Raw genomic sequence first — 20,856 nt, forward strand, 5'->3', positions numbered from 1 at the left:
ACCTGCACTCTCGGCAACGGCCATATCACGCTGAAAACAGCGGTTCTCGTCCGATCATCGAAGTTAATCAGCGTCGAGCGCAGTCAGTACTTGGGAACACTTTGTGCCGTTGGCTTTGTCACTTTTGTTTCCTCTTTTAAATTCCACCAGATATCAAAAAAGCAAACATATTTTCTTTTTGTTATTGTTTTAAAAAGATGAAGGTTAAATTGTCTCACTTAATTTAAATTCGAATTATTAACTAGCACTCTCGGCAACGGCCATATCACGCTGAAAACACCGTTTCTCGTCCGATCACCGAAGTTAAGCAGCGTCGAGCGCAGTCAGTACTTGGGAGGGAGACCACTTAGGAACACTGCTTGCCGTTGGCTTTTTCACTTTTTTTTTCCTCTTTTAAATTCCAATAGATATGAAAAAAGCAAACATATTTTCTTTTCTTATTGTTTTAAAAAGATGAATGTTAAATTGTCTCACTTGATTTAAATTCGAATTATTAACTAGCTCTCTCGGCAACGGCCATATCACGCTGAAAACACCGGTTCTCGTCCGATCACCAAAGTTAAGCAGCGTCGAGCGCAGTCATTAATTGGGAGGGAGACCTCTTATGAACACTGCGTGCCGTTGGTTTTTTCACTTTTTTTTTCCTCTTTTAAATTCCAATAGATATGAAAAAAGCAAACATATTTTCTTTTTGTTATTGTTTTAGAAAGATGAAGGTTAATTTGTCTCACTTAATTTATATTCGAATTATTAACCAGCACTCTCGGCAACGGCCATATCACGCTGAAAACACCGGTTCTCGTCCGATCACCGAAGTTAAGCAGCGTCGAGCGCAGTCAGTACTTGGGAACACTTTGTGCCGTTGGCTTTGTCACTTTTGTTTCCTCTTTTAAATTCCACCAGATATCAAAAAAGCAAACATATTTTCTTTTTGTTATTGTTTTAAAAAGATGAAGGTTAAATTGTCTCACTAATTTAAATTCGAATTATTAACTAGCACTCTCGGCAACGGCCATATCACGCTGGAAACACCGTTTCTCGTCCGATCACCGAAGTTAAGCAGCGTCGAGCGCAGTCAGTACTTGGGAACACTGCGTGCCGTTGGCTTTGTCACTTTTGTTCCTCTTTTAAATTCCACCAGATATGAAAAAAGCAAACATATCTTCTTTTTGTTATTGTTTTATAAAGATGAAGGTTAATTAAATTCAAATGATTAAAAAGCACTCTCGGCAACGGCCATATCACGCTGAAAACACCGGTTCTCGTCCGATCACCGAAGTTAAGGAGCGTCGAGCGCAGTCAGTACTTGGGAGGGAGACCACTTAAGCCTGGTTTTCACTGGCCCAAAACGCAGGAAAAACCGCGTTCCGCGCCGTTTTTTTAGAGGTAACTTGCCGCAAAGTTTCGCCCTTTCTGTGCGGCAAGCACGGATTTGGTTTTCTATTTTTCCGCAAATTTTTACGGAAAGGAATGCGGTGGCCAATAGGAATCGACGAATGCGTGACGTCATAGGCTTGGTTTTGGTCAGCTCGCGAGGCTTTTTTTCGACGCCATTTTTTATTTTCAAGGCGCTTCTGTTGTCGAGTTAAATGTCTAAAAATTTATAGTTAACGATTTGCTAAAGAAATTTGGCTTAATCGTTATTTATATGATAAAATTGAACGTTTTTACAAAGACAATTAAGTCTAAGAAAATAGATACGTTGCTATTGGTGCATTTTCAACATAACAGATAAGCCTTGGTCTCCACGAACTCGCACTCTTTCATATTACAAGTGAAAACGTTTTGCCGCCGCTTTTTAAGGAATTTTCCGCAAAATTTTGCGGATTTTTCTTTTCTGTTCCGTGAAAATTTCGGCAGTGAAAACCAGGCTTTAGGAACACTGCGTGCCGTTGGCTTTTTCACTCTTTTTTCCTCTTTTAAATTCCATAGATATGAAAAAAGCAAACATATTTTCTTTTTGTTATTGATTTAATAAGATGAAGGTTAAATTGTCTCACTTAGTTTAAATTAGAATTATTAACTAGCACTCTCGGCAACGGCCATATCACGCTGAAAACACCGGTTCTCGTCCGACCACCAAAGTTAAGCAGCGTCGAGCGCAGTCAGTACTTGGGAACACTGCGTGCCGTTGGCTTTGTCACTTTTGTTTCCTCTTTTAAATTCCACCAGATATGAAAAAAGCAAACATATTTTCTTTTCTTATTGTTTTAAAAAGATGAAGGTTAAATTGTCTCACTTAATTTAAATTCGAATTATTAACTAGTATTCTCGGCAACGGCCATATCACGATGAATACACCGGTTCTCCTCCGATCACCGAAATTAAGCAGCGTCGAGCGCAGTTAGTACTTGGGAGGGAGACCACTTAGGAACACTGCGTGCCGTTGGTTTTTTCACTTTTTTTCCTGTTATAAATTCCAATAGATATGAAAAAAGCAAACATATTTTCTTTTTTTATTGTTTTAAAAAGATGAAGGTTAAATTGTCTCACTTAATTTAAATTCGAATTATTAACTAGCACTCTCGGCAGCGGCAATATCACGCTGAAAACACCGGTTCTCGTCCGATCACCGAAGTTAAGCAGCGTCGAGCGCAGTCAGTACTTGGGAACACTGCGTGCCGTTGGCTTTGTCACTTTTGTTTCCTCTTTTAAATTCCACCAGATATGAAAAAAGCAAACATATTTTCTTTTCTTATTGTTTTAAAAAGATGAAGGTTAAATTGTCTCACTTAATTTAAATTCGAATTATTAACTAGTACTCTCGGCAACGGCCATATCACGATGAATACACCGGTTCTCGTCCGATCACCGAAGTTAAGCAGCGTCGAGCGCAGTTAGTACTTGGGAGGGAGACCACTTAGGAACACTGCGTGCCGTTGGTTTTTTCACTTTTTTTCCTCTTCTAAATTCCAATAGATATGAAAAAAGCAAACATATTTTCTTTTTTTATTGTTTTAAAAAGATGAAGGTTAAATTGTCTCACTTAATTTAAATTCGAATTATTAACTAGCACTCTCGGCAGCGGCAATATCACTCTGAAAACACCGGTTCTCGTCCGATCACCAAAGTTAAGCCGCGTCGAGCGCAGTCAGTACTTGGGAACACTGCGTGCCGTTGGCTTTGTCACTTTTGTTTCCTCTTTTAAATTCCACCAGATATGAAAAAAGCAAACATATTTTCTTTTCTTATTGTTTTAAAAAGATGAAGGTTAAATTGTCTCACTTAATTTAAATTCGAATTATTAACTAGTACTCTCGGCAACGGCCATATCACGATGAATACACCGGTTCTCGTCCGATCACCGAAGTTAAGCAGCGTCGAGCGCAGTTAGTACTTGGGAGGGAGACCACTTAGGAACACTGCGTGCCGTTGGTTTTTTCACTTTTTTTCCTCTTTTAAATTCCAATAGATATGAAAAAAGCAAACATATTTTCTTTTTTTATTGTTTTAAAAAGATGAAGGTTAAATTGTCTCACTTATTTTAAATTCGAATTATTAACTAGCACTCTCGGCAGCGGCAATATCACGCTGAAAACACCGGTTCTCGTCCGATCACCAAAGTTAAGCCGCGTCGAGCGCAGTCAGTACTTGGGAACACTGTGTGCCGTTGGCTTTGTCACTTTTGTTTCCTCTTTTAAATTCCACCAGATATGAAAAAAGCAAACATATTTTCTTTTCTTATTGTTTTAAAAAGATGAAGGTTAAATTGTCTCACTTAATTTAAATTCGAATTATTAACTAGCACTCTCGGCAACGGACATATCACGCTGAAAACACCGGTTCTCGTCCGATCACCAAAGTTAAGCAGCGTCGAGCGCAGTCAGTACTTGAGAGGGAGACAACTTAGGAACACTGCGTGCCGTTTGTTTTTTTCACTTTTTTTCCTCTTTTAAATTCCAATAATCTGAAAAAAGCAAACATATTTTCTTTTCTTATTGTTTTAAAAAGATGAAGGTTAAATTGTCTCACTTAATTTAAATTCGAATTATTAAATAGCACTCTCGGCAACGGCCATATCACGCTGAAAACACCGGTTCTCGTCCGATCACCGAAGTTAAGCAGCGTCGAGCGCAGTCAGTGCTTGGGAGGGAGACCACTTAGGAACAGTGCGTGCCGTTGGCTTTTTCACTTTTTTTCCTCTTTTAAATTCCAATAGATATGAAAAAAGCAAACATATTTTCTTTTCTTATTGTTTTAAAAAGATGAAGGGTAAATTGTCTCACTTAATTTAAATTCGAATTAATGACTATCACTCCCGGCAACCGCCATATCACGCTGAATACACCGGTTCTCGTCCGATCATCGAAGTTAAGAAGCGTCGAGCGCAGACAGTACTTGGGAGGGAGACCGTATAGGAACACTGCGTGCCGTTTGTTTTTTTCACTTTTTTTCCTCTTTTAAATTCCAATAATCTGAAAAAAGCAAACATATTTTCTTTTCTTATTGTTTTAAAAAGATGAAGGTTAAATTGTCTCACTTAATTTAAATTCGAATTATTAACTAGCACTCTCGGCAACGGCCATATCACGCTGAAAACACCGGTTCTCGTCCGATCACCGAAGTTAAGCAGCGTCGAGCGCAGTCAGTGCTTGGGAGGGAGACCACTTAGGAACAGTGCGTGCCGTTGGCTTTTTCACTTTTTTCCTCTTTTAAATTCCAATAGATATGAAAAAAGCAAACATATTTTCTTTTCTTATTGTTTTAAAAAGATGAAGGTTAAATTGTCTCACTTAATTTTAATTCGAATTTATAACTAGCACTCTCGGCAACGGCCATATCACGCTGAATACACCGGTTCTCGTCCGATCACCGAAGTTAAGCAGCGTCGAGCGCAGTCAGTACTTGGGAACACTGCGTGCCATTGGCTTTGTCACTTTTGTTTCCTCTTTTTTAATTTCCACCAGATATGAAAAAAGCAAACATATCTTCTTTTTGTTATTGTTTTATAAAGATGAAGGTTAATTAAATTCAACTTATTAAAAAGCACTCTCGGCAACAGCCAAATAACGCTGAAAACACCGGTTCTCGTCCGATCACCGAAGTTAAGCAGCGTCGAGCGCAGTCAGTACTTGGGAGGGAAACCACTTAGGAACACTGCGTGCCGTTGGTTTTTTCACTTTTTTTCCTCTTTTAAATTCCAATAGATATGAAAAAAGCAAACATATTTTCTTTTCTTATTGTTTTAAAAAGATGAAGGTTTAATTGTCTCTCTTAATTTAAATTCGAATTATTAACTATCACTCCCGGCAACGGCCATATCACGCTGAAAACACCGGTTCTCGTCCGATCGACAAAGTTAAGCAGCGTCGAGCGCAGTCAGTACTTGAGAGGGAGACCGCTTAGGAACACAGCGTGCCGTTGGTTTTTTCACTTTTTTTCCTCTTTTAAATTCCGATAGATATGAAAAAAGCAAACATATTTTCTTTTCTTATTGTTTTAAAAAGATGAAGGTTAAATTGTCTCACTTAATTTAAATTCGAATTATTAACTAGCACTCTCGGCAACGGCCATATCACGCTGAAAACACCGGTTCTCGTCCGATCACCAAAGTTAAGCAGCGTCGAGCGCAGTCATTTCATTAAGATATCGTTGTCACGGATTTTGTATCTTGAAGAAAAGAACATGCGATTTTTTCGGTACACTTTTGAATGCATTTTTTTCTGGACAAATTTTTGACCGAATTTAGCTTAAATACCTATAAAATACTCATTAAAAGTGATTTCATATCGATAGATCAATAAATATAAATGTACCTCGATTTTTAGTAGAATTTTCAAAATCGACGTTTCTCGACCAGGGAAGCACTTTTTGATAATTTTTTCACTATTTTCAAATATAACCGCTGAAACCATTATTTTTGTACTTTTTGCTTTAATTCAAGCAAATGTAACGATATTCATTCAAACAACTGTTCAAATTCAATTTTCATTACGAAATCGTTGTCACGCATTTTGTATGTTGAAGAAAAAAAACATGCGATTTTTTCGGCACAATTTTGAATGCATTTTTTTCAGGACAAATTTTTGACCGAATTTAGCTTAATACACATAAAATAATCATTAAAAGCGATTTCATCTCGATTGATCAATAAATAAAAATGTACCTCGAATTTTAATAGAATTTTCAAAATCGACGTTTCTTGACCAGAGAAGCACATTTTGAAGTTTTTCACTATTTTCAAATATAATCACTGAAACCATTATTTTTGTACTTTCTGCTTTAATTCAAGCAAATGTAACGATATTCATTCAAAAAACTGTTCAAATTCAATTTTTATTAAGAAATCGTTGTCACGGATTTTGTATCTTGAAGAAAAAAAACATGCGATTTTTTCGGTACTTTTTTGAATGTATTTTTTTCTGGACAAATTTTTGACCGAATACAGCTTATTTACCTATATAATACTCATTTAAAGTGATTTCATCTCGATTGATCAATAAATAAAAATGTACCTCGATTTTTTATAACATTTTCAAAATCGACGTTTCTCGACCAGAGAAGCACATTTTAGTTTTTTTTTCGCTATTTTCAAATATAATCACAGAAACCATTAATTTGTACTTTTTGTTTAATTCAAGCAAATATAACGATATTCATTCATAAAACTGTTCAAATTCAATTTTCAATAAGAAATCGTTGTCTCGGATTTTGTATCTTGAAGAAAAAAAACATGCGATTTTTTCGGTACACTTTTGAATGCATTTTTTTCTGGACAAATTTTTGACCGAATTCAGCTTATTTACCTATAAAATACTCATTAAAAGTGATTTCATCTCGATTGATCAATAAATAAAAATGTACCTTGATTTTTAATAACATTTTCAAAATCGACGTTTGTTGACCATAGAAGCACTTTTTGATAATTTTTTCACTATTTTCAAATATAACCGCTGAAACCATTATTTTTGTACTTTTTGCTTTAATTCAAGCAAATGTAACGATATTCATTCAAACAACTGTTCAAATTCAATTTTCATTACGAAATCGTTGTCACGCATTTTGTATGTTGAAGAAAAAAAACATGCGATTTTTTCGGCACAATTTTGAATGCATTTTTTTCAGGACAAATTTTTGACCGAATTTAGCTTAATACACATAAAATAATCATTAAAAGCGATTTCATCTCGATTGATCAATAAATAAAAATGTACCTCGAATTTTAATAGAATTTTCAAAATCGACGTTTCTTGACCAGAGAAGCACATTTTGAAGTTTTTCACTATTTTCAAATATAATCACTGAAACCATTATTTTTGTACTTTCTGCTTTAATTCAAGCAAATGTAACGATATTCATTCAAAAAACTGTTCAAATTCAATTTTTATTAAGAAATCGTTGTCACGGATTTTGTATCTTGAAGAAAAAAAACATGCGATTTTTTCGGTACTTTTTTGAATGTATTTTTTTCTGGACAAATTTTTGACCGAATACAGCTTATTTACCTATATAATACTCATTTAAAGTGATTTCATCTCGATTGATCAATAAATAAAAATGTACCTCGATTTTTTATAACATTTTCAAAATCGACGTTTCTCGACCAGAGAAGCACATTTTAGTTTTTTTTCGCTATTTTCAAATATAATCACAGAAACCATTAATTTGTACTTTTTGTTTAATTCAAGCAAATATAACGATATTCATTCATAAAACTGTTCAAATTCAATTTTCAATAAGAAATCGTTGTCTCGGATTTTGTATCTTGAAGAAAAAAAACATGCGATTTTTTCGGTACACTTTTGAATGCATTTTTTTCTGGACAAATTTTTGACCGAATTCAGCTTATTTACCTATAAAATACTCATTAAAAGTGATTTCATCTCGATTGATCAATAAATAAAAATGTACCTTGATTTTTAATAACATTTTCAAAATCGACGTTTCTTGACCATAGAAGCACTTTTTGATAATTTTTTCACTATTTTCAAATATAACCGCTGAAACCATAGTTTTTGTACTTTTTGCTTTTTTGTGGTTCGAGTCCAATAGGGAACGTTGGTGTGAAGTTTTATAAGTAACGTAAAAAGTCAAAGTTTTTCCACAATACCTGAACACCATTTAACTTTTGGACTTCCTTTGCGCAATGGTTTGCGTGTTTGGCTGTTAACCGAAAGGTTGGTGGTTCGAGCCCATCCGGGAACATTGGTGTGAAGTTTTATAAGTAACGTAAAAAGTCAAAGTTTTTCCACAACACCTGACAACCATCTAATTTCTAAGCTTCCGTGGCGGAATGCTATGCGCGTTCAGCTTTTAATCGAAAGGTTGGTGGTTCGAGCCCACCCGGGAGCGGTGTTGTAGGGTCTCAGATGTAGCGTAAAAAGCCAATATTTTCCACAATACCTGACGAACATTTAATTTTTTGGCTTCCGTGGCGCAATGGTTAGCGCGTTCGACTGTTAACAAAAAGGTTGGTGGATCCAGCACACCCAGGAGCGGTGTTGTGAGGTCTCAGATGTAACGTAAAAAGCCAAAGTTTTTCCACAATACCTGACGACCATTTAATTTATGGGCTTCCGTGGCGCAATGGCTAGCAAGTTTAGCTGTCAATCAAAGGGTTGGTGGTTCGAGCACATCCGGGAGCGTTGTTGTGAGGTATCAGATGTAACGTAAAAAGCCGAAGTTTTTCCACAATACCTGACGAACATTTAATTTTTGGGCTTCCGTGGCGCCTTTTTAGCGCATTCGGCTGTTATCCGAAAGGTTTGTTTTTCGAGCACACCCGGGAGCGGTGTTGTGGGGTCTCAGATGTAGCGTAAAAAGCCATAATTTTTCCTCAATACCTGACGACCGTTTATACTTTGGGCTTCCGTTGCGCAATGGTTAGCGCGTTCGGCTGTTAACCAAAAGGTTGGTGGATCGAGCACACCCGGGAGCGGTGTTGTGAGGTCTCAGAAGTAACGTAAAAAGCCGAAGTTTTTCAACAATACCTGACGACCATTTAATTTATGCGCTTCCGTTGCGCAATGGCTAGCGCGTTTAGCTGTCAATAAAAAGGTTGGTGGATCGAGCACATCCGGGAGCGGTGTTGTGAGGTCTCAGAAGTAACGTAAAAAGCCGAAGTTTTTCCACAATCCCTGACGACCATTTAATTTCCGGGCTTCCGTGGCGCCTTTTTAGCGCGTTCGGTTGTTACCCGAAAGGTTGGTGGTTCGAGCACACCCGGGAGCGGTGTTGTGGGGTCTCAGATGTAGCGTAAAAAGCCATAATTTTTCCACAATACCTTGACGACCATTTTTATTTTGGGCTTCCGTTGCGCAATGGTTAGCGCGTTCGGCTGTTAACCGAAAGGTTGGTGGATCGAGCACACCCGGGAGCGGTGTTGTGAGGTCTCAGATGTAGCGTAAAAAGTCATAATTTTTCCACAATACCTGACGACCATTTAATTTTTGGGCTTCCGTTGCGCAATGGTTAGCGCGTTCGGCTGTTTACCGAAAGGTTGGTAGTTCGAGCACACCCAGGAGCGGTGTTGTGAGGTATCAGATGTAACGTAAAAAGCCAAAGTTTTTCCACAATACCTGACGACCATTTAATTTATGGGCTTCCGTGGCGCAATGGCTAGCAAGTTTAGCTGTCAATCAAAGGGTTGGTGGTTCGAGCACATCCGGGAGCGTTGTTGTGAGGTATCAGATGTAACGTAAAAAGCCGAAGTTTTTCCACAATACCTGACGAACATTTAATTTTTGGGCTTCCGTGGCGCCTTTTTAGCGCATTCGGCTGTTATCCGAAAGGTTTGTTTTTCGAGCACACCCGGGAGCGGTGTTGTGGGGTCTCAGATGTAGCGTAAAAAGCCATAATTTTTCCTCAATACCTGACGACCATTTATACTTTGGGCTTCCGTTGCGCAATGGTTAGCGCGTTCGGCTGTTAACCAAAAGGTTGGTGGATCGAGCACACCCGGGAGCGGTGTTGTGAGGTCTCAGAAGTAACGTAAAAAGCCGAAGTTTTTCAACAATACCTGACGACCATTTAATTTATGCGCTTCCGTTGCGCAATGGCTAGCGCGTTTAGCTGTCAATAAAAAGGTTGGTGGATCGAGCACATCCGGGAGCGGTGTTGTGAGGTCTCAGAAGTAACGTAAAAAGCCGAAGTTTTTCCACAATCCCTGACGACCATTTAATTTCCGGGCTTCCGTGGCGCCTTTTTAGCGCGTTCGGTTGTTACCCGAAAGGTTGGTGGTTCGAGCACACCCGGGAGCGGTGTTGTGGGGTCTCAGATGTAGCGTAAAAAGCCATAATTTTTCCACAATACCTTGACGACCATTTTTATTTTGGGCTTCCGTTGCGCAATGGTTAGCGCGTTCGGCTGTTAACCGAAAGGTTGGTGGATCGAGCACACCCGGGAGCGGTGTTGTGAGGTCTCAGATGTAGCGTAAAAAGTCATAATTTTTCCACAATACCTGACGACCATTTAATTTTTGGGCTTCCGTTGCGCAATGGTTAGCGCGTTCGGCTGTTTACCGAAAGGTTGGTAGTTCGAGCACACCCAGGAGCGGTGTTGTGAGGTATCAGATGTAACGTAAAAAGCCAAAGTTTTTCCACAATACCTGACGACCATTTAATTTATGGGCTTCCGTGGCGCAATGGCTAGCAAGTTTAGCTGTCAATCAAAGGGTTGGTGGTTCGAGCACATCCGGGAGCGTTGTTGTGAGGTATCAGATGTAACGTAAAAAGCCGAAGTTTTTCCACAATACCTGACGAACATTTAATTTTTGGGCTTCCGTGGCGCCTTTTTAGCGCATTCGGCTGTTATCCGAAAGGTTTGTTTTTCGAGCACACCCGGGAGCGGTGTTGTGGGGTCTCAGATGTAGCGTAAAAAGCCATAATTTTTCCTCAATACCTGACGACCATTTATACTTTGGGCTTCCGTTGCGCAATGGTTAGCGCGTTCGGCTGTTAACCAAAAGGTTGGTGGATCGAGCACACCCGGGAGCGGTGTTGTGAGGTCTCAGAAGTAACGTAAAAAGCCGAAGTTTTTCAACAATACCTGACGACCATTTAATTTATGCGCTTCCGTTGCGCAATGGCTAGCGCGTTTAGCTGTCAATAAAAAGGTTGGTGGATCGAGCACATCCGGGAGCGGTGTTGTGAGGTCTCAGAAGTAACGTAAAAAGCCGAAGTTTTTCCACAATCCCTGACGACCATTTAATTTCCGGGCTTCCGTGGCGCCTTTTTAGCGCGTTCGGTTGTTACCCGAAAGTTTGGTGGTTCGAGCACACCCGGGAGCGGTGTTGTGGGGTCTCAGATGTAGCGTAAAAAGCCATAATTTTTCCACAATACCTGACGACCATTTTTATTTTGGGCTTCCGTTGCGCAATGGTTAGCGCGTTCGGCTGTTAACCGAAAGGTTGGTGGATCGAGCACACCCGGGAGCGGTGTTGTGAGGTCTCAGATGTAGCGTAAAAAGTCATAATTTTTCCACAATACCTGACGACCATTTAATTTTTGGGCTTCCGTTGCGCAATGGTTAGCGCGTTCGGCTGTTTACCGAAAGGTTGGTAGTTCGAGCACACCCAGGAGCGGTGTTGTGAGGTATCAGATGTAACGTAAAAAGCCAAAGTTTTGTCCACAATACCTGACGAACATTTAATTTTTGGTTAGAGCGTTCAGCTGTTAACCGAAAGGTTGGTGGTTCGAGCACACCCGGGAGCGGTGTTGTGGGGTCTCAGATGTAGCGTAAAAAGCCATAATTTTTCCACAATACCTGACGACCATTTTTATTTTGGGCTTCCGTTGCGCAATGGTTAGCGCGTTCGGCTGTTAACCGAAAGGTTGGTGGATCGAGCACACCCGGGAGCGGTGTTGTGAGGTCTCAGATGTAGCGTAAAAAGTCATAATTTTTCCACAATACCTGACGACCATTTAATTTTTGGGCTTCCGTTGCGCAATGGTTAGCGCGTTCGGCTGTTTACCGAAAGGTTGGTAGTTCGAGCACACCCAGGAGCGGTGTTGTGAGGTATCAGATGTAACGTAAAAAGCCAAAGTTTTTCCACAATACCTGACGACCATTTAATTTATGGGCTTCCGTGGCGCAATGGCTAGCAAGTTTAGCTGTCAATCAAAGGGTTGGTGGTTCGAGCACATCCGGGAGCGTTGTTGTGAGGTATCAGATGTAACGTAAAAAGCCGAAGTTTTTCCACAATACCTGACGAACATTTAATTTTTGGGCTTCCGTGGCGCCTTTTTAGCGCATTCGGCTGTTATCCGAAAGGTTTGTTTTTCGAGCACACCCGGGAGCGGTGTTGTGGGGTCTCAGATGTAGCGTAAAAAGCCATAATTTTTCCTCAATACCTGACGACCATTTATACTTTGGGCTTCCGTTGCGCAATGGTTAGCGCGTTCGGCTGTTAACCAAAAGGTTGGTGGATCGAGCACACCCGGGAGCGGTGTTGTGAGGTCTCAGAAGTAACGTAAAAAGCCGAAGTTTTTCAACAATACCTGACGACCATTTAATTTATGCGCTTCCGTTGCGCAATGGCTAGCGCGTTTAGCTGTCAATAAAAAGGTTGGTGGATCGAGCACACCCGGGAGCGGTGTTGTGAGGTCTCAGAAGTAACGTAAAAAGCCGAAGTTTTTCAACAATACCTGACGACCATTTAATTTATGCGCTTCCGTTGCGCAATGGCTAGCGCGTTTAGCTGTCAATAAAAAGGTTGGTGGATCGAGCACATCCGGGAGCGGTGTTGTGAGGTCTCAGAAGTAACGTAAAAAGCCGAAGTTTTTCCACAATCCCTGACGACCATTTAATTTCCGGGCTTCCGTGGCGCCTTTTCAGCGCGTTCGGTTGTTACCCGAAAGGTTGGTGGTTCGAGCACACCCGGGAGCGGTGTTGTGGGGTCTCAGATGTAGCGTAAAAAGCCATAATTTTTCCACAATACCTGACGACCATTTTTATTTTGGGCTTCCGTTGCGCAATGGTTAGCGCGTTCGGCTGTTAACCGAAAGGTTGGTGGATCGAGCACACCCGGGAGCGGTGTTGTGAGGTCTCAGATGTAGCGTAAAAAGTCATAATTTTTCCACAATACCTGACGACCATTTAATTTTTGGGCTTCCGTTGCGCAATGGTTAGCGCGTTCGGCTGTTTACCGAAAGGTTGGTAGTTCGAGCACACCCAGGAGCGGTGTTGTGAGGTATCAGATGTAACGTAAAAAGCCAAAGTTTTGTCCACAATACCTGACGAACATTTAATTTTTGGTTAGAGCGTTCAGCTGTTAACCGAAAGGTTGGTGGTTCGAGCACACCCGGGAGCGGTGTTGTGGGGTCTCAGATGTAGCGTAAAAAGCCATAATTTTTCCACAATACCTGACGACCATTTTTATTTTGGGCTTCCGTTGCGCAATGGTTAGCGCGTTCGGCTGTTAACCGAAAGGTTGGTGGATCGAGCACACCCGGGAGCGGTGTTGTGAGGTCTCAGATGTAGCGTAAAAAGTCATAATTTTTCCACAATACCTGACGACCATTTAATTTTTGGGCTTCCGTTGCGCAATGGTTAGCGCGTTCGGCTGTTTACCGAAAGGTTGGTAGTTCGAGCACACCCAGGAGCGGTGTTGTGAGGTATCAGATGTAACGTAAAAAGCCAAAGTTTTTCCACAATACCTGACGACCATTTAATTTATGGGCTTCCGTGGCGCAATGGCTAGCAAGTTTAGCTGTCAATCAAAGGGTTGGTGGTTCGAGCACATCCGGGAGCGTTGTTGTGAGGTATCAGATGTAACGTAAAAAGCCGAAGTTTTTCCACAATACCTGACGAACATTTAATTTTTGGGCTTCCGTGGCGCCTTTTTAGCGCATTCGGCTGTTATCCGAAAGGTTTGTTTTTCGAGCACACCCGGGAGCGGTGTTGTGGGGTCTCAGATGTAGCGTAAAAAGCCATAATTTTTCCTCAATACCTGACGACCATTTATACTTTGGGCTTCCGTTGCGCAATGGTTAGCGCGTTCGGCTGTTAACCAAAAGGTTGGTGGATCGAGCACACCCGGGAGCGGTGTTGTGAGGTCTCAGAAGTAACGTAAAAAGCCGAAGTTTTTCAACAATACCTGACGACCATTTAATTTATGCGCTTCCGTTGCGCAATGGCTAGCGCGTTTAGCTGTCAATAAAAAGGTTGGTGGATCGAGCACATCCGGGAGCGGTGTTGTGAGGTCTCAGAAGTAACGTAAAAAGCCGAAGTTTTTCCACAATCCCTGACGACCATTTAATTTCCGGGCTTCCGTGGCGCCTTTTTAGCGCGTTCGGTTGTTACCCGAAAGGTTGGTGGTTCGAGCACACCCGGGAGCGGTGTTGTGGGGTCTCAGATGTAGCGTAAAAAGCCATAATTTTTCCACAATACCTGACGACCATTTTTATTTTGGGCTTCCGTTGCGCAATGGTTAGCGCGTTCGGCTGTTAACCGAAAGGTTGGTGGATCGAGCACACCCGGGAGCGGTGTTGTGAGGTCTCAGATGTAGCGTAAAAAGTCATAATTTTTCCACAATACCTGACGACCATTTAATTTTTGGGCTTCCGTTGCGCAATGGTTAGCGCGTTCGGCTGTTTACCGAAAGGTTGGTAGTTCGAGCACACCCAGGAGCGGTGTTGTGAGGTATCAGATGTAACGTAAAAAGCCAAAGTTTTGTCCACAATACCTGACGAACATTTAATTTTTGGTTAGAGCGTTCAGCTGTTAACCGAAAGGTTGGTGGTTCGAGCACACCCGGGAGCGGTGTTGTGGGGTCTCAGATGTAGCGTAAAAAGCCATAATTTTTCCACAATACCTGACGACCATTTTTATTTTGGGCTTCCGTTGCGCAATGGTTAGCGCGTTCGGCTGTTAACCGAAAGGTTGGTGGATCGAGCACACCCGGGAGCGGTGTTGTGAGGTCTCAGATGTAGCGTAAAAAGTCATAATTTTTCCACAATACCTGACGACCATTTAATTTTTGGGCTTCCGTTGCGCAATGGTTAGCGCGTTCGGCTGTTTACCGAAAGGTTGGTAGTTCGAGCACACCCAGGAGCGGTGTTGTGAGGTATCAGATGTAACGTAAAAAGCCAAAGTTTTTCCACAATACCTGACGACCATTTAATTTATGGGCTTCCGTGGCGCAATGGCTAGCAAGTTTAGCTGTCAATCAAAGGGTTGGTGGTTCGAGCACATCCGGGAGCGTTGTTGTGAGGTATCAGATGTAACGTAAAAAGCCGAAGTTTTTCCACAATACCTGACGAACATTTAATTTTTGGGCTTCCGTGGCGCCTTTTTAGCGCATTCGGCTGTTATCCGAAAGGTTTGTTTTTCGAGCACACCCGGGAGCGGTGTTGTGGGGTCTCAGATGTAGCGTAAAAAGCCATAATTTTTCCTCAATACCTGACGACCATTTATACTTTGGGCTTCCGTTGCGCAATGGTTAGCGCGTTCGGCTGTTAACCAAAAGGTTGGTGGATCGAGCACACCCGGGAGCGGTGTTGTGAGGTCTCAGAAGTAACGTAAAAAGCCGAAGTTTTTCAACAATACCTGACGACCATTTAATTTATGCGCTTCCGTTGCGCAATGGCTAGCGCGTTTAGCTGTCAATAAAAAGGTTGGTGGATCGAGCACATCCGGGAGCGGTGTTGTGAGGTCTCAGAAGTAACGTAAAAAGCCGAAGTTTTTCCACAATCCCTGACGACCATTTAATTTCCGGGCTTCCGTGGCGCCTTTTTAGCGCGTTCGGTTGTTACCCGAAAGGTTGGTGGTTCGAGCACACCCGGGAGCGGTGTTGTGGGGTCTCAGATGTAGCGTAAAAAGCCATAATTTTTCCACAATACCTGACGACCATTTTTATTTTGGGCTTCCGTTGCGCAATGGTTAGCGCGTTCGGCTGTTAACCGAAAGGTTGGTGGATCGAGCACACCCGGGAGCGGTGTTGTGAGGTCTCAGATGTAGCGTAAAAAGTCATAATTTTTCCACAATACCTGACGACCATTTAATTTTTGGGCTTCCGTTGCGCAATGGTTAGCGCGTTCGGCTGTTTACCGAAAGGTTGGTAGTTCGAGCACACCCAGGAGCGGTGTTGTGAGGTATCAGATGTAACGTAAAAAGCCAAAGTTTTGTCCACAATACCTGACGAACATTTAATTTTTGGTTAGAGCGTTCAGCTGTTAACCGAAAGGTTGGTGGTTCGAGCCCACCCGAGAGTGTAGGTGTGAAGTTTTATAAGTAACGTAAAAAGTCAAAGTTTTTCCACAATACCTGACAACCATTTATTTTCTAAGCTTCCTTGGCTCAATGGTTAGCACGTACACAGAAAAAAAAGTGTTTAGAAACTAAACACTTGCCTAAACACGAAAATGCAACAGATATTTTATCATGTTTAAAAACACTCATGTTTAAATAAGAATGGTGTTTAGGTTTGCAACACCTTATGTTTAGGTTCAAAATGTGTTGATCGATTGTCATATCTAGTATTTAAAGATGTTTAAGGTAGTATATATCATGTTATTGTGCTATAATGCTTAGTAACAAAACGTGTTTACACGATTATATGCCTAGTTGTATAACATGTTTTCAGGATTATATGTTTAGGTTTGAAACACGACTAAAGGTTTATAAGCTTAGCTTCCTATCATGTTTATGGGTTTATAAGCTTAGTTTTAAAGATATTTGCAGGTTTATCTTGAATTATTTTGAATGGTGTTACGACCTGCGTCGCTTTATATACATAGGTTGAAATAATTGCTGCTAAATAAGATACATTGTTTTCAGAAAAACCCGTGCCGCTCCTCGTGGGATTTAAACTAAATTAACTTAAAACAATTCACGGCCTACGTAAAATGAACACTAGATCCAAACATTTTCTAAATTATTATTTTAGAACTAAGGATTATAAGAACGAAATAGTAATAAATCAGCAATATATGAAATAATAAAATCAATTGCTAATATTGATTTATTTTTTATGTTATATTCATTATGAAAATACTTTAAGCCAGCCGTTTTACTGTACTTGAAGTGTATAACCGCCCAAAAGAGGAAGAGACGTTCTAACCAAACCAAACCAAACCTAGCCGAACAGTAACTTTTTGGAAAAGGCATATTATTTGAGAAGTCAATGAAGATAAACATCAATATTTTGGAAAAGGCGTAACAATGTTAAATGATTTATATAATATTACTAACCTAACCTGGTTTTGAACAAAAACGTTTTATTGGACGAAATTGTTTTTGTTTAATGCCAGGGATAGATAGACTTTTTTAAGACGGAATAAACAATGTTTGGCCTTTACTTCAGTCCGACTCGTAGAGGAGTATATAGTCCCTTCCTTCAACACGTAACCAAAAAATTAAATTATCTTAGAGGCTCACAAAAACTACGTATTGGTGACGTTGCTGACGGGGAGGGCCAAAAATACGTAATTCCTGTTTACCTCTATCACCATGACTACGACCCCTCTTGCGTTGTACCATAGCCCACTCGATCACGCGCGTCACGCCGCAAGCTGCTCGCGCTATAGCTATAGAGCGCGGATCGAGTGGGCTATGGTTGTACAGATAAGCATCTTCACAGGGGTTCAAAATGGAGCCGTCTAAATGCGATGGTCCGGTAATTATCCGGGAATAGTTTTTAATAGCAATTAAGAAGGTACTTAGTGAATTTGGTGCCGGTGTTTTGGATTTGGAGTACATCTGTAAAGGTGAAAATTGTTCGCTAATTCTTTCTTAAGCCAATCATTTCTACTATCCTCATGATTTTGTAAACGAATTTGATTAAGTTAACCAAGGCTTAGTGAATGGTCAGAAGTTTTGTGAGCTTAGTGTTTGGTTAAAACCTGTTCGTGCTGTAATATCTATGAAGACTTTTACTCAATTCTAACTCACTTTTAATTTTCTTGGGTCTTCCCTGTTTTTTTTTCAGTTGCAAGCCCTATGTCTTGTGTAACTTCCATTTTTAAACGATGTTATTTCAAAAATTATAATCCGAACCCATTTCAACTTGGCAGACGAATGGGCAGACGACGTTTATTTGACCCGGATATACATACAACACCATAACAAACATAAGACCCGCCTCTTCATTCATACCCCTCCGTCACGGGTAAGGGGGTTGTGGACTAGGACGCGCACCCGAATAACCCTGTTACCCATTCCGTCTTAAAAAAGTCTATCTATCCCTGTTAATGCTTAACCCAAGTCCAATTTTCACTTTTTTGTATACTGTTATATTATATACAGTATTTAGAAGACACGGTGGTGATAACTTACCGAGGTCGTTTTTTATTATCATCTTGTTGCATAGTCGTCAAATATTGGCGTTTCCAAGGCAGCACGAATGTATTGAAAACACTAGCACTTTCGAGGTCGCTTAATTCGACAAATAGCGTCGTTTGAATTGTAAATACCAACACCCACGGTTGGGCTAAATTCATAAGAAACTTTGGCGGTATTTGGTCTAATGGAATTCTGCGCAATGGGAATATACCTATTTAAACAAATCTAGCCGACCTGTTGGAAATGTTGTTCTAGTATTAAAGCCAAGAAAGCTTATTTATTCTTCAAGTCAAACCATCACTTTAAACATATATTTTGCTCAAAATTTGAGTCAAGGAAGTCCTTTTCTCAATATAAAGTGAAAGCCATTGTGACCTACATTATGAATATAGCCACAAGGTGTTAGATTATTCACCTAGTGGTAAAATATACCTCCACTTTTTAGTTGTTTTTCTAAAATATTATAATTCTTCTTAAAATAAAGATTTAAAAACATTTAAGCTATATACCAACGTATTAAAAACATGTTACGTTAAATAACACCTGGTAAGCGTTGATGTTTAGCTTAGTGTTAAGATTATTCTGTGTTTTACTCTTAAACGTGATAAAATAAGAAGTGTTCCTCTTTGGAACACATTTAAAGGATCCTTAGAGAAACGGAGATGTAATAAGACATCAACATTGAAGCAAAAAACATTACCTCACACCAATGTTTAACTTTATAACCTGTTCAGATGTTGCAAACCTAAACACTTTTTTGGCGTAGGGCTGTTAACCGAAAGGTTGATGGTTCGAGCTTACACGGGAGCGGTGTTGGGAGGTCTCCGATGTAACGTAAAATGTCAAACGTTTTCCACAATACCTGACGAACATTTAATTTTTGGGCTTCCGTGGCCCAATGGTTAGCGCGTTCAGCTGTTAACTGAAAGGTCGGTGGTTCGAGCCCACCCGGGAGCGGTGTTGTGGAGTCTCAGATGTAGCGTAAAAAGCCGAAGTTTTTCCACAATACCTGACGACCATTTAATTTATGGGCTTCCGTTGCGCAATGGTTAGCGCGTTCGGCTGTTAACCGAAAGGTTGGTGGATCGAGCACACCCGGGAGCGGTGTGGTGAGGTCTCAGATGTAACGTAAAAAGCCAAAGTTTTTCCACAATACCTGACGACCATTTAATTTATGGGCTTCCGTGGCGCAATGGCTAGCACGTTTAGCTGTCAATCAAACGGTTGGTGGTTCGAGCACATCCGTGAGCGGTGTTGTGAGGTCACAGAGGTAACGTAAAAAGTCAAAGTTTTTCCACAATACCTGACGACCATTTAATTTCCGGGCTTCCGTTACGCCTTTTTAGCGCGTTCGGCTGTTATCCGAAAGGTTGGTGGTTCGAGCACACCCGGGAGCGGTGTTGTGGGGTTTTCAAATGTAGCGTAAAAAGTCATAATGTTTCCACAATACCTGACGACCATTTAATTTTTGGGCTTCTGTTGCGCAATGGTTAGCGCGTTCGGCTGTTAACCGAAAGGTTGGCAGTTCGAGCACACCCAGGAACGGTGTTGTGAGGTATCAGATGTAACGTAAAAAGCCAAAGTTTTACCAAAATACCTGACGAACATTTAATTTTTGGGCTTCCGTGGCGCCTTTTTAGCGCGTTCGGCTGTTATCCGGTAGGTTTGTTGGTTCGTGCACACCCAGGAGCGGTGTTGTGGGGTCTCAGCCATAATTTTAATTAAATTCAAATTATTAAATAGCACTCTCGGCAACGGCTATATCACGCTGAAAATACCGGTACTCGTCCGATCACCGAAGTTAAGCAGCGTCGAGCGCAGTCATTACTTGGGAACACTGCGTGCCGTTGGCTTTGTCACTTTTGATTCCTCTTTTAAATTCCAAGAGATATGAAAAAAGCAAACATATCTTCTTTTTGTTATTGTTTTATAAAGATGAAGGTTAATTAAATTCAAATTATTAAATAGCACTCTCGGCAACGGCCATATCACGCTGAATACACCGAATCTCGTCCGATCACCGACGTAAAGCAGCGTCGAGCGCAGTCAGTACTTGGGTGGGAGACCAATTAGGAACACGGCGTGCCGTTGGCTTTCTCACTTTTTTTTCCTCTTTAAAATTTTAATAGATATGAAAAAAGCAAACATGTTTTCTTTTTGTTATTGTTTTAAAAAGATGAAGGTTAATTTGTCTCACTTACTTTAAATTCGAATTATTAACTAGCACTCTCGGCAACGGCCATATCACGCTGAAGTCACCGGTTCTCGTCCGATCACAGAAGTTAAGCAGCGTCGAGCGCAGTCAGTACTTGGGAACACTTCGTGCCGTTGGCTTTTTCCTTTTTGTTTCCTCTTTTAAATTCCAACAGATATGAAAAAAGCAAACACGTCTTCTTTTTGTTATTGTTTTATAAGGATGAAGGTTAATTAAATTCGAATTATTAACTAGCACTCTCGGCAACGGCCATATCACGCTGAAAACACCGGTTCTCGTCCGATCACCGAAGTTAAGCAGCGTCGAGCGCAGTAAGTACTTGGGAGGGAGACCACTTAGGAACAGTGCGTGCCGTTGGCTTTTTCACTTTTTTTTCCTCTTGTAAATTCCAATAGGTATGAAAAAAGCAAACATATTTTCTT

At 40.8% G+C, this 20,856-nt stretch overlaps 1 long non-coding RNA gene, 3 other non-coding genes and 16 pseudogenes across 4 annotated transcripts; all 20 read left to right on the plus strand.

Moving 5' to 3' along the window:
- Nucleotides 1–252: 252 nt before the first annotated feature.
- Nucleotides 253–371, plus strand: LOC149590077 (5S ribosomal RNA; annotated as a pseudogene).
- A 137-nt stretch (nt 372–508) lies between these two features.
- On the plus strand, nt 509–627 carry LOC149590078 (5S ribosomal RNA; annotated as a pseudogene).
- Nucleotides 628–765: 138 nt separating this feature from the next.
- On the plus strand, nt 766–868 carry LOC149590079 (5S ribosomal RNA; annotated as a pseudogene).
- Nucleotides 869–1,004: 136 nt separating this feature from the next.
- On the plus strand, nt 1,005–1,107 carry LOC149590080 (5S ribosomal RNA; annotated as a pseudogene).
- A 927-nt stretch (nt 1,108–2,034) lies between these two features.
- On the plus strand, nt 2,035–2,137 carry LOC149590081 (5S ribosomal RNA; annotated as a pseudogene).
- A 136-nt stretch (nt 2,138–2,273) lies between these two features.
- Nucleotides 2,274–2,392, plus strand: LOC149590082 (5S ribosomal RNA; annotated as a pseudogene).
- Nucleotides 2,393–2,527: 135 nt separating this feature from the next.
- On the plus strand, nt 2,528–2,630 carry LOC149590083 (5S ribosomal RNA; annotated as a pseudogene).
- Nucleotides 2,631–2,766: 136 nt separating this feature from the next.
- Nucleotides 2,767–2,885, plus strand: LOC149590084 (5S ribosomal RNA). Its single transcript, XR_016379586.1, has one exon. It is a non-coding gene; the product is annotated as a 5S ribosomal RNA (ribosomal RNA).
- A 374-nt stretch (nt 2,886–3,259) lies between these two features.
- Nucleotides 3,260–3,378, plus strand: LOC149590085 (5S ribosomal RNA). The gene has a single exon (XR_016379588.1). It is a non-coding gene; the product is annotated as a 5S ribosomal RNA (ribosomal RNA).
- Nucleotides 3,379–3,752: 374 nt separating this feature from the next.
- On the plus strand, nt 3,753–3,871 carry LOC149590086 (5S ribosomal RNA; annotated as a pseudogene).
- A 135-nt stretch (nt 3,872–4,006) lies between these two features.
- Nucleotides 4,007–4,125, plus strand: LOC149590087 (5S ribosomal RNA; annotated as a pseudogene).
- A 135-nt stretch (nt 4,126–4,260) lies between these two features.
- LOC149590088 (5S ribosomal RNA) lies at nt 4,261–4,379 on the plus strand (annotated as a pseudogene).
- Nucleotides 4,380–4,514: 135 nt separating this feature from the next.
- On the plus strand, nt 4,515–4,633 carry LOC149590089 (5S ribosomal RNA; annotated as a pseudogene).
- A 134-nt stretch (nt 4,634–4,767) lies between these two features.
- Nucleotides 4,768–4,870, plus strand: LOC149590090 (5S ribosomal RNA; annotated as a pseudogene).
- Nucleotides 4,871–4,994: 124 nt separating this feature from the next.
- LOC149590091 (5S ribosomal RNA) lies at nt 4,995–5,113 on the plus strand (annotated as a pseudogene).
- A 135-nt stretch (nt 5,114–5,248) lies between these two features.
- Nucleotides 5,249–5,367, plus strand: LOC149590092 (5S ribosomal RNA; annotated as a pseudogene).
- Nucleotides 5,368–17,525: 12,158 nt separating this feature from the next.
- Nucleotides 17,526–17,969, plus strand: LOC149590093 (uncharacterized). The gene is made up of 3 exons (XR_016379552.1): nt 17,526–17,645; nt 17,867–17,886; nt 17,952–17,969. It is a non-coding gene; the product is annotated as an uncharacterized LOC149590093 (long non-coding RNA).
- Nucleotides 17,970–20,194: 2,225 nt separating this feature from the next.
- LOC149590094 (5S ribosomal RNA) lies at nt 20,195–20,313 on the plus strand (annotated as a pseudogene).
- Nucleotides 20,314–20,450: 137 nt separating this feature from the next.
- On the plus strand, nt 20,451–20,553 carry LOC149590095 (5S ribosomal RNA; annotated as a pseudogene).
- Nucleotides 20,554–20,675: 122 nt separating this feature from the next.
- Nucleotides 20,676–20,794, plus strand: LOC149590096 (5S ribosomal RNA). The gene has a single exon (XR_016379608.1). It is a non-coding gene; the product is annotated as a 5S ribosomal RNA (ribosomal RNA).
- The last annotated feature ends 62 nt before the right edge of the window (nt 20,795–20,856 follow it).

The sequence above is a fragment of the Phalangium opilio genome, unplaced genomic scaffold, assembly GCF_054372755.1.
Source record: "Phalangium opilio isolate 3A_F unplaced genomic scaffold, DU_Popi_V2 ptg000505l_1, whole genome shotgun sequence".
NCBI classification, from domain to species: domain Eukaryota; kingdom Metazoa; phylum Arthropoda; class Arachnida; order Opiliones; family Phalangiidae; genus Phalangium; species Phalangium opilio.